Below are 12,889 nucleotides of genomic sequence, written 5' to 3'. Positions count from 1 at the left end.
GGAGGTTCCTCAGAAAATTGGATATTGAACTGCCTAAGGACCCAGCTATACCACTCTTGGGCTTATACCCAAAAGATGCCCCAACATATAAAAAAGACACATGCTGCACTATGTTCATAGCAGCCTCATTTATAATAGCCAGAAGCTGGAAAGAACCCAGATGCCCTTCAACAGAGGAATGGATACAGAAAATGTGGTACATCTACACAATGAAATATTACTCAGCTATCAAAAACAATTACTTTATGAAATTCGCAGGCAAATGGTTGGAACTGGAAAATATCATCCTGAGTGAGCTAACCCAATCACAGAGAAACACACATGGTATGCACTCATTGATAAGTGGCTATTAGCCCAAATGCTTGAATTACCCTAGATGCCTAGAACAAATGAAATTCAAGACAGATGATCAAAATATGAATGCTTCACTCCTTCTTTAAAAGGGGAACAAGAATACCCTTGGCAGGGAATAGAGAGGCAAAGATTAAAACAGAGACAGAAGGAACACCCATTCAGAGCCTGCCCCACATGTGGCCCATACATATACAGCCATCCAATTAGACAAGATGGATGAAGCAAAGAAGTGCAGGCTGACAGGAGCCGGATGTAGATCTCTCCTGAGAGACACAGCCAGAATACAGCAAATACAGAGGCGAATGCCAGCAACAATCCACTGAACTGAGAATAGGACCCCCGTTGAAGGAATCAGAGAAAGAACTGGAAGAGCTTGAAGGGGCTCGAGACCCCATATGTACAACAATGCCAAGCAACCAGAGCTTCCAGGGACTAAGCCACTACCTAAAGACTATACATGGACTGACCCTGGACTCTTATCTCATAGGTAGCAATGAATATCGTAGTAAGAACACCAGTAGAAGGGGAAGCCTTGGGTCCTGCTAAGACTGAACCCCCAGTGAACTAGATTGTTGGGGGGAGGGCGGCAATGGGGGGAGGATCGGGAGGGGAACACCCAAAAAGGAGGGGAGGGGGAGGGATTAGGGGGATGTTTGCCTGGAAACCGGGAAAGGGAATAACACTCGAAATGTAAATAAGAAATACTCAAGTTAATAATAATAATAAAAAAAGAATAAGGTTCTTGCTAAATCAAATATTCAAGGGGAAATTTTAAAAGTGGCAACAAACACATTGTTGAATGCAACTAAGAATGATCATGCTAAGTGTAAATATCACTTGAAGCCTGATAATTCACATAAGAGCACAAATTAATTTGTTGTTGAATTTGACCTCAAATTTCAGGGATTATGGTTTACAGCATAAAAAAATCAAAGTTCAGGCTTTCAAAAACATTCAGTTATAGTTCCACATAGCTACCTTCACAGGACAAATGAAATGCAGAGATGAAGCTGACTCATATGTACTCTCAGCAGCCTCAGATGCTCAGTAGCAAATTACTTTCATCGTATAAAGTTCTAAAGGTCTAGAATGTTAAGCAACATAAATTACTACATTATTTTAAGAAAGAATATATGTTGATCCATTTTAACCACAAAGAACACTGGGGTAAATTAAGCCTAAGAGAAGGGTTGAATAACAGAGGGAAACTCCTCTTAAAAACTTTATATATTCATTGAGAATATCATAGACATATACAATGTTTTTTGATTTTACACTTTCCCAGTCTCTTCCTCTAATGCCTCATATACATTTCAGTCCAAAAATCTCCATCTCAACTTACTTTTCTGATTAAAAAAGAAAAAGAAAACCTACTGGGTCCAATTACAGTTGCCAGTATTTTCATGTGTAGGCCTATTCACTGGATTATAATCAACCTACCAGGTGCCATATCCCATGAAGGAAAATGATTCTCCATCTCTCAGTCAACTGACAGTTGCTTTAATAGAGAGGTATGACTTTATCTGCTTCTTGTTCACTCATGCCGTGATGTTAATTTATTTGATCTTCTGTAAGCCTTATGTTGCTCAGTAATAACTGCTGTGAGTTCATGAATACAGTAGACTTGTCGTGTTCAGAAGACACTAATTTGATGTGTTTCTACTTAAGCACCAGGAAGAGTTGAAAAAATATAATAATGCAAAGAATGATACTGAAGGAATTCTACCTAAATAGAGAACACATACATGGCTATTCGATATTGTATTGTAGTTCATAACTTTCATAGAAAGTAAATAAGTTTAACAGTTATCCAATATTCTATAATGAAACCAAAGTGTAGAGAATAATTTCATTGCTTTCAAAAGTGGTTTTGGTATTCACTGTTCATATTAAATAAAATATCATCTACTTTTACAATCCTACAACCTCTATCAGTGGTAGGATTGGTAAAGATCTTTTCCCAATCTATGGGTTGCCATTTTGTCCTAACAACAATGTCCTTTGCCTTATAGAGGCTTTGTAGTTTTTTGAGATCCCATTTGTTGATTCTTGATCTTAGAGCATAAGTCATTTTTTTTCAGAAAATTTTCTCCAGTGCCCATATGTTCAAGATTCTTCCCCACTTTTTCTTCTATTAGTTTGAGTGTATCTGGTTTGATGTGGAGGCCCTTGATCCACTTAGAATTAAGCTTTGTACAGGGTGATAAGAATGGATCAATCTGCATTCTTCTACATGCAGACCTCCAGTTGAACCAGCACCATTTGCTGAAAATGCTATCTTTTTTTCCATTGGATGGTTTTGGCTCCTTTGTCAAAAATCAAGTGATCACGGGTGTGTGGGTTCATTTCTGGGTCTTCAATTTTATTTCACTGACCTAGCTGACTGTCTCTGTACCAATACCATAGAGTTTTTTTTATCACTATTGCTCTGTAATACTGCTTGAGTTCAGGGATGGTGATACCCCTGGAAGTCCTTTTATTGTTGAGGATAGTTTTAGCTATCCTGGGTTTTTTGTTATTCCAGATGAATTTGCAAATCGTTCTGGCTAACTCTATGAAGTATTGGATTGGAATTTTGATGGGGATTGCATTGAACCTGTATATTGGTTTTGGTAAAATGGCCAGTTTTTTTTTTTTTTTTTTTTTTTGATTTTTTTTTTTTTTATTAACTTGAGTATTTCTTATATACATTTCGAGTGTTATTCCCTTTCCCGGTTTCCGGGCAAACATCCCCCTCCCCCCTCCCCTTCCTTATGGGTGTTCCCCTCCAAACCCTCCCCCCATTGCCGCCCTCCCCCCATAGACTAGTTCACTGTGGGTTCAGTCTTAGCAGGACCCAGGGCTTCCCCTTCCACTGGTGCTCTTACTAGGATATTCATTGCTACCTATGGGGTCAGAGTCCAGGGTCAGTCCATGTATAGTCTTTAGGTAGTGGCTTAGTCCCTGGAAGCTCTGGTTGCTTGGCATTGTTGTACTTTTGGGGTCTCGAGCCCCTTCAAGCTCTTCCAGTTCTTTCTCTGATTCCTTCAATAGGGGACCTATTCTCAGTTCAGTGGTTTGCTGCTGGCATTCGCCTCTATATTTGCTGTATTCTGGCTGTGTCTCTCAGGAGCGATCTAGATCCGGCTCCTGTCAGCCTGCACTTCTTTGCTTCATCCATCTTGTCTAATTGGGTGGCTGTATATGTATGGGCCACATGTGGGGCAGGCTCTGAATGGGTGTTCCTTCAGTCTCTGTTTTAATCTTTGCCTCTCCCTTCCCTGCCAAGGGTATTCTTTTTCCTCATTTAAAGAAGGAGTGAAGCATTCACATTTTGATCATCCGTCTTGAGTTTCGTTTGTTCTAGGGATCTAGGGTAATTCAAGCATTTGGGTTAATAGCCACTTATCAATGAGTGCATACCATGTATGTCTTTCTGTGATTGGGTTAGCTCACTCAGGATGATATTTTCCAGTTCCAACCATTTGCCTACGAATTTCATAAACTCGTTGTTTTTGATAGCTGAGTAATATTCCATTGTGTAGATGTACCACATTTTCTGTATCCATTCCTCTGTTGAAGGGCATCTGGGTTCTTTCCAGCTTCTGGCTATTATAAATAAGGCTGCGATGAACATAGTGGAGCACGTGTCTCTTTTATATGTTGAGGCATCTTTTGGGTATATGCCCAAGAGAGGTATAGCTGGATCCTCAGGCAGTTCAATGTCCAATTTTCTGAGGAACCTCCAGACTGATTTCCAGAATGGTTTTACCAGTCTGCAATCCCACCAACAATGGAGGAGTGTTCCTCTTTCTCCACATCCTCGCCACCATCTGCTGTCACCTGAGTTTTTGATCTTAGCCAATCGCACTGGTGTGAGGTGAAATCTCAGGGTTGTTTTGATTTGCATTTCCCTTATGACTAAAGATGTTGAACATTTCTTTAGGTGTTTCTCAGCCATTCGGCATTCCTCAGCTGTGAATTCTTTGTTTAGCTCTGAACCCCATTTTTTAATAGGGTTATTTGTTTCCCTGCGGTCTAACTTCTTGAGTTCTTTGTATATTTTGGAAATAAGGCCTCTATCTGTTGTAGGATTGGTAAAGATCTTTTCCCAATCTGTTGGTTGCCGTTTTGTCCTAACCACAGTGTCCTTTGCCTTACAGAAGCTTTGCAGTTTTATGAGATCCCATTTGTCGATTCTTGATCTTAGAGCATAAGCCATTGGTGTTTTGTTCAGGAAATTTTTTCCAGTGCCCATGTGTTCCAGATGCTTCCCTAGTTTTTCTTCTATTAGTTTGAGTGTGTCTGGTTTGATGTGGAGGTCCTTGATCCACTTGGACTTAAGCTTTGTACAGGGTGATAAGGATGGATCGATCTGCATTCTTCTACATGTTGCCCTCCAGTTGAACCAGCACCATTTGCTGAAAATACTATCTTTTTTCCATTGGATGGTTTTGGCTCCTTTGTCAAAAATCAAGTGACCATAGGTGTGTGGGTTCATTTCTGGGTCTTCAATTCTATTCCATTGGTCTATCTGTCTGTCTCTGTACCAATACCATGCAGTTTTTATCACTATTGCTCGGTAATACTGCTTGAGTTCAGGGATAGTGATTCCCCCTGAAGTCCTTTTATTGTTGAGGATAGCTTTAGCTATCCTGGGTTTTTTGTTATTCCAGATGAATTTGCAAATTGTTCTGTCTAACTCTTTGAAGAATTGGATTGGTATTTTGATGGGGATTGCATTGAATCTGTAGATTGCTTTTGGTAAAATGGCCATTTTTACCATATTAATCCTGCCAATCCATGAGCATGGGAGATCTTTCCATCTTCTGAGGTCTTCTTCAATTTCTTTCCTCAGTGTCTTGAAGTTCTTATTGTACAGATCTTTTACTTGCTTGGTTAGAGTCACACCGAGGTACTTTATATTATTTGGGTCTATTATGAAGGGTGTCGTTTCCCTAATTTCTTTCTCGGCTTGTTTCTCTTTTGTATAGAGGAAGGCAACTGATTTATTTGAGTTAATTTTATACCCAGCCACTTTGCTGAAGTTGTTTATCAGCTTTAGTAGTTCTCTGGTGGAACTTTTGGGATCACTTAAATATACTATCATGTCATCTGCAAATAGTGATATTTTGACCTCTTCTTTTCCGATCTGTATCCCTTTGATCTCCTTTTGTTGTCTGATTGCTCTGGCTAGAACTTCAAGAACTATATTGAATAAGTAGGGAGAGAGTGGGCAGCCTTGTCTAGTCCCTGATTTTAGTGGGATTGCTTCAAGTTTCTCTCCATTTAGTTTAATGTTAGCAACTGGTTTGCTGTATATGGCTTTTACTATGTTTAGGTATGGGCCTTGAATTCCTATTCTTTCCAGGACTTTTATCATGAAGGGGTGTTGAATTTTGTCAAATGCTTTCTCAGCATCTAATGAAATGATCATGTGGTTCTGTTCTTTCAGTTTGTTTATATAATGGATCACGTTGATGGTTTTCCGTATATTAAACCATCCCTGCATGCCTGGGATGAAGCCTACTTGATCATGGTGGATGATTGTTTTGATGTGCTCTTGAATTCGGTTTGCCAGAATTTTATTGAGTATTTTTGCGTCGATATTCATAAGGGAAATTGGTCTGAAGTTCTCTTTCTTTGTTGTGTCTTTGTGTGGTTTAGGTATAAGAGTAATTGTGGCTTCGTAGAAGGAATTCGGTAGGGCTCCATCTGTTTCAATTTTGTGGAATAGTTTGGATAATATTGGTATGAGGTCTTCTATGAAGGTTTGATAGAATTCTGCACTAAACCCGTCTGGACCTGGGCTCTTTTTGGTTGGGAGACCTTTAATGACTGCTTCTATTTCCTTAGGAGTTATGGGGTTGTTTAACTGGTTTATCTGTTCCTGATTTAACTTCGATACCTGGTATCTGTCTAGGAAATTGTCCATTTCCTGAAGATTTTCAAATTTTGTTGAATATAGGTTTTTATAGTAAGATCTGATGATTTTTTGAATTTCCTCCGAATCTGTAGTTATGTCTCCCTTTTCATTTCTGATTTTGTTAATTTGGACACACTCTCTGTGTCCTCTTGTTAGTCTGGCTAAGGGTTTATCTATCTTGTTGATTTTCTCAAAGAACCAACTTTTGGTTCTGTTGATTCTTTCTATGGTCCTTTTTGTTTCTACTTGGTTGATTTCAGCTCTGAGTTTGATTATTTCCTGCCTTCTACTCCTCCTGGGTGTATTTGCTTCTTTTTGTTCTAGAGCTTTTAGGTGTGCTGTCAAGCTGCTGACATATGCTCTTTCCTGTTTCTTTCTGCAGGCACTCAGCGCTATGAGTTTTCCTCTTAGCACAGCTTTCATTGTGTCCCATAAGTTTGAGTATGTTGTATCTTCATTTTCATTAAATTCTAAAAAGTTTTTAATTTCTTTCTTTATTTCTTCCTTGACCAGGTTATCATTGAGTAGAGCATTGTTCAATTTCCACGTATATGTGGGCATTCTTCGCTTATTGTTATTGAAGACCAGTTTTAGGCCGTGGTGGTCCGATAGCACGCATGGGATTATTTCTATCTTTCTGTACCTGTTGAGGCCCGTTTTTTGACCAATTATATGGTCAATTTTGGAGAAAGTACCATGAGGAGCTGAGAAGAAGGTATATCCTTTTGCTTTAGGATAGAATGTTCTATAAATATCCGTTAAGTCCATTTGGCTCATGACTTCTCTTAGTCTGTCTACATCTCCGTTTAATTTCTGTTTCCATGATCTGTCCATTGATGAGAGTGGGGTGTTGAAATCTCCCACTATTATTGTGTGAGGTGCAATGTGTGTTTTGAGCTTTAGTAAGGTTTCTTTTACATATGTAGGTGCCCTTGTATTTGGGGCATAGATATTTAGGATTGAGAGTTCATCTTGGTTGATTTTTCCTTTGATGAATATGAAGTGTCCTTCCTTATCTTTTTTGATGACTTTTAGTTGGAAATTGATTTTATTTGATATTAGAATGGCTACTCCAGCTTGCTTCTTCTGACCATTTGCTTGGAAAGTTGTTTTCCAGCCTTTCACTCTGAGGTAGTGTCTGTCTTTGTCTCTGAGGTGTGTTTCCTGTAGGCAGCAGAATGCAGGGTCCTCGTTGCGTATCCAGTTTGTTAATCTATGTCTTTTTATTGGGGAGTTGAGGCCATTGATATTGAGAGATATTAAGGAATAGTGATTATTGCTTCCCGTTATATTCATATTTGATGTGAGGTTATGTTTGTGTGCTTTCATTCTCTTTGTTTTGTTGCCAAGACGATTAGTTTCTTGCTTCTTCTAGGGTATAGCTTGCCTCCTTATGTTGGGCTTTACCATTTATTATCCTTTGTAGTGCTGGATTTGTAGAAAGATATTGTGTAAATTTGGTTTTGTCATGGAATATCTTGGTTTCTCCATCAATGTTAATTGAGAGTTTTGCAGGATACAGTAACCTGGGCTGACATTTGTGTTCTCTTAGGGTCTGTATGACATCAGTCCAGGATCTTCTGGCCTTCATAGTTTCTGGCGAGAAGTCTGGTGTGATTCTGATAGGTCTCCCTTTATATGTTACTTGACCTTTTTCCCTTACTGCTTTTAATATTCTTTCTTTATTTTGTGCGTTTGGTGTTTTGACAATTATGTGACGGGAGGTGTTTCTTTTCTGGTCCAATCTATTTGGAGTTCTGTAGGCTTCCTGTATGTCTATGGGTATCTCTTTTTTTAGGTTAGGGAAGTTTTCTTCTATGATTTTGTTGAAGATATTTACTGGTCCTTTGAGCTGGGAGTCTTCACTCTCTTCTATACCTATTATCCTTAGGTTTGATCTTCTCATTGAGTCCTGGATTTCCTGTATGTTTTGGACCAGTAGCTTTTTCCGCTTTACATTATCTTTGACAGTTGAGTCAATGATTTCTATGGAATCTTCTGCTCCTGAGATTCTCTCTTCCATCTCTTGTATTCTGTTGGTGAAGCTTGTATCTACAGCTCCTTGTCTCTTCTTTTGGTTTTCTATATCCAGGGTTGTTTCCATGTGTTCTTTCTTGATTGCTTCTATTTCCATTTTTAATTCCTTCAACTGTTTGATTGTGTTTTCCTGGAATTCTTTCAGGGATTTTTGCGATTCCTCTCTGTAGGCTTTTACTTGTTTATTAATGTTTTCCTGTGCTTCCCTAAGTGTGTTCAGGTCTTTCCTGAAGTCCTCCAGCATCATGATCAAATATGATTTTGAAACTAGATCTTGCTTTTCTGGTGTGTTTGGATATTCCATGTTTGTTTTGGTGGGAGAATTGGGCTCCGATGATGCCATGTAGTCTTGGTTTCTGTTGCTTGGGTTCCTGCGCTTGCCTCTCGCCATCAGATTATCTCTAGTGTTACTTTGTTCTGCTATTTCTGACAGTGGCTAGACTGTCTTATAAGCCTCTGTGTCAGGAGTGCTGTATACCTGTTTTCCTCTCTTTCAGTCAGTTATGGGGACAGAGTGTTCTGCTTTCGGGCGTGTAGTTTTTCCTCTCTACAGGTCTTCAGCTGTTCCTGTGGGCCTGTGTCTTGAGTTCACCAGGCAGCTTTCTTGCAGCAGAAAATTTGGTCTTACCTGTGGTCCCGAGGCTCAGGTTTGCTCGTGGGGTGCTGTTCAGGGGCTCTCTGCAGCGGCAGCAACCAGGAAGACCTGTGCCGCCCCTTCCGGGAGCTTCAGTGCACCAGGGTTCCAGATGATCTTTGGCTTTTTCCTCTGGCGTCCGAGATGTGTGTGCAGGGAGCAGTCTCTTCTGGTTTCCCAGGCCTGTCTGCCTCTCTGAAGGTTTAGCTCTCCCTCCCACGGGATTTGGGTGCAGAGAACTGTTTATCCGGTCTGTTTCCTTCAGGGTCCGGCGGTGTCTGTGGCAGGGGTCCTGCCGCTCCTGGGCCCTCCCCCACGGGAGCCCAGAGGCCTTATACAGTTTCCTCTTGGGCCAGGGATGTGGGCAGGGGTGAGCAGTGTTGGTGGTCTCTTCCGCTCTGCAGCCTCAGGAGTGCCCACCTGACCAGGCGGTTGGGTCTCTCTCTCACCGGGTCTGGGAGCAGAGAGCTGCTGCGGGCCGGGATCCGCGGGTGTGGGACTTCCGGTAAACACAGAACGTGCCCGGTTCTAGAGAAATTCTGCTTCCGTGTGTCCCAAGCTCACCAGGCAGCTTTCTTGCAGCAGAAAATTTGGTCTTACCTGTGGTCCCGAGGCTCAAGTTCGCTCGTGGGGTGCTGCCCAGGGGCTCTCTGCAGCGGCAGCAACCAGGAAGACCTGTGCCGCCTCTTCCGGGAGCTTCAGTGCACCAGGGTTCCAGATGGTCTTTGGCTTTTTCCTCTGGCGTCCGAGATGTGTGTGCAGGGAGCACTCTCTTCTGGTTTCCCAGGCCTGTCTGCCTCTCTGAAGGTTTAGCTCTCCCTCCCACGGGATTTGGGTGCAGAGAACTGTTTATCCGGTCTGTTTCCTTCAGGGTCCGGCGGTGTCTCCGGCAGGGGTCCTGCCGCTCCTGGGCCCTCCCCCACGGGAGCCCAGAGGCCTTATACAGTTTCCTCTTGGGCCAGGGATGTGGGCAGGGGTGAGCAGTGTTGGTGGTCTCTTCCGCTCTGCAGCCTCAGGAGTGCCTACCTGACCATGCGGTTGGGTCTCTCTCTCACCGGGTCTGGGAGCAGAGAGCTGCTGCGGGCCGGGATCCGCGGGTGTGGGACTTCCGGTAAACACAGAACGTGCCCGGTTCTAGAGAAATTCTGCTTCTGTGTGTCCCAAGCTCACCAGGCAGCCCTCTTGCAGCAGAAAACCTGGTCCCACCCGTGGTCCCGAGGCTCAGGTTTGCTCGTGGGGTGCTGTCCAGGGGCTCTCCGCAGCGGCAGCAACCAGGAAGACCTGTGCCGCCCCTTCCGGGAGCTTCAGTGCACCAGGGTTCCAGATGGTCTTCGGCTTTTTCCTCTGGCGTCCGAGATGTGTGTGCAGGGAGCAGTCTCTTCTGGTTTCCCAGGCCTGTCTGCCTCTCTGAAGGTTTAGCTCTCCCTCCCACGGGATTTGGTTGCAGAGAACTGTTTATCCGGTCTGTTTCCTTCAGGGTCCGGCGGTGTCTCCGGCAGGGGTCCTGCCGCTCCTGGGCCCTCCCCCACGGGAGCCCAGAGGCCTTACACAGTTTCCTCTTGGGCCAGGGATGTGGGCAGGGGTGAGCAGTGTTGGTGGTCTCTTCCGCTCTGCAGCCTCAGGAGTGCCCACCTGACCAGGCGGTTGGGTCTCTCTCTCACCGGGTCTGGGAGCAGAGAGCTGCTGCGGGCCGGGGAAATGGCCAGTTTTAATATGTTAATCCTTCCAATCCATAATCATGGGCAATCTTTCTATCTTCTGAGATCTTCAATTTCTTTCATCAGAGGCTTGAAGTTCTTATCATACACATATTTCACTTGCTTGGTTAAGGTCACGAGTTATTTTATATTATTTGGGACTATTATGAAGGGTGTGGTTTCCCTAATTTCTTTCTGGGTTAGTCTCTCTTTTGTGTAGAGGAATGCTATTGATTTATTTGAGTTAATTTTATACCCAGCCAATTTGCTGGAGGTGTTTTTCAGGTTTAATTGTTCCCTGGTGAAACTTTTGGGATCACTTAAGTATACTATCATATCATCTACAAATAGTGATATTTTGACTTCTTCCTTTCCAATCTGTATTCCATCGATATCCTTTTGTTGTCTGATTGTTCTGCCTAGGACTTCAAGAAGTATATTGAATATGTAGGGAGAGAGTGGGCAGCCTTGTCTAGTACCTGATTTTAGTGGAATTGCTTCAAGTTCCTCTCCATTTAGATTAATGTTAGCTACTGGTTTGCTGTATATGGCTTTTACTATATTTAGGTATGGGCCTTGAATTCCTGTTCTTTCCAGGACTTTGTCATGAAAGGGTGTTGAATTTTGTCAAGTGCTTTCTCAGCATCTAATGAAATGATCATCTGGTTTTTATCTTTAAGTTTGTTTATATAGTGGACTATGTTGATGGTTATCCATATATTAAACCATGCCTGAATCCCTGGATTGAAGCCTATTTGATCTTGATGGACAATAGTTTGGAGATGCTCTTGGGTTCGATTTGTAAGAAGTATATTGTCTATTTTTTGTGTCGATATTCATAAGGGAAATTGGTCTGAAGTTCTCCTTCTTTGTTGGGTCTTTGTGTGGTTTAGGTATAACAGTAATTGTGGATTCATAGACGGAATTCCGTTGCGCTCCATCCATTTCAATTTTGTGGAATATTTTGGATAGTATTTATATGAGGTTCTCTATGAAGGTCTGATAAAATTTTGCACTGAACCCATCTGGACCTGGGCTCATTTTGGTTAGAAGACTTTTAATGACTGCTTCTATTTTTTTAGGAGTTATAGGGTTGTTTAAATGGTTTATCTCTTCCTGATTGAACTTTAGTACCTGGTATCTGTCTGGGAAATTGTCCATTTCCTCCAGATTTTCAAGTTTTGAATACAGGCTTTTTTAGTAGGATCTGATGATTTTCTGAATTTCCTCTGATTCTGTTGATATGTTTCCCTTTTCATTTCTGATTTTGTTATTTTGGATATACCCTCTGTGTCCTTTTGTTAGTCTGGCTAAGGGTTTACCTGTCTTGTCGATTTTCTCAAAGAATCAGCTTTTGGTTCTGCTGATTCTTTCCATGGACCTTTTTTGTTTCTACTTGGTTGACTTCAGCTCTGAGTTTATTTCCTGCCTTCTACTCCTCCTGGCTGTATTTCCTTTTTTGTTCTAGAGCTTTTAGGTGTGCTGTCAAGCTGCTGACATATGCTCTCTCCTGTTTCTTTCTGCAGGCACTCAGAGCTATGAGTTTTCCTCTTAGCACAGCTTTCATTCTGTCCCATAATTTTGGGTATGTTGTACCTTCATTTTCATTAAATTCTAAGATATATTTAATTTATTTCTTTATTTCTTCCTTGACCAGGTTATCATTGAGGTGAGCATTATTCAACTTACATATACATGTGGGCATTCATTGCATAGTGTTATTGAAGACAAGCTTTAGCCCCTTGTGTTCTGATAAGTTGCGTGAGATTATTTCTGTCTGTCTGTATCTGTTGAGGCTTGTTTTCTGACTGATTATATGATCAATTTTGGAGAAAGTACCATGAGGTGGTGAGAAGAAGGTATATCCTTTTGTTTTAGGATAGAGTGTTCTATAAATACCTATTAAGTCTATTTGGTTCATAACTTCTGTTAGTCTGTCTATGTCTCTGTTTAATTTATGTTTCTATGATCTGTTCATTGAGGTGAGTGGGGTGTTGAAATCTCCTACTATTATTGTGTGAGGTTCAATGTGCGCTTTGACCTTTAGTAAGGTTTGTTTTATATATGAAAGTACCCTTGTATTTGGAGCATAGATATTTAGGATTGAGAGTTCATCTTGGTGGATTTTTCTTTTGATGTATATGAAATGTCCTTCCTTATCTTTTTTTATGACTTTTGGTTGAAAATTGATTTTATTCGATATTAGAATGGCTATTCCAGCTTGCTTTTTCAGACCATTTGCTGGGACCATTTCCAGGTTTT

Source organism: Rattus norvegicus, chromosome X (genome assembly GCF_021556685.1).
Source record: "Rattus norvegicus strain SHRSP/BbbUtx chromosome X, alternate assembly SHRSP_T2T, whole genome shotgun sequence".
NCBI classification, from domain to species: Eukaryota; Metazoa; Chordata; class Mammalia; order Rodentia; family Muridae; genus Rattus; species Rattus norvegicus.
The sequence above is the reverse complement of the archived record's forward strand: the minus strand, read 5'-3'. Positions refer to the sequence as shown.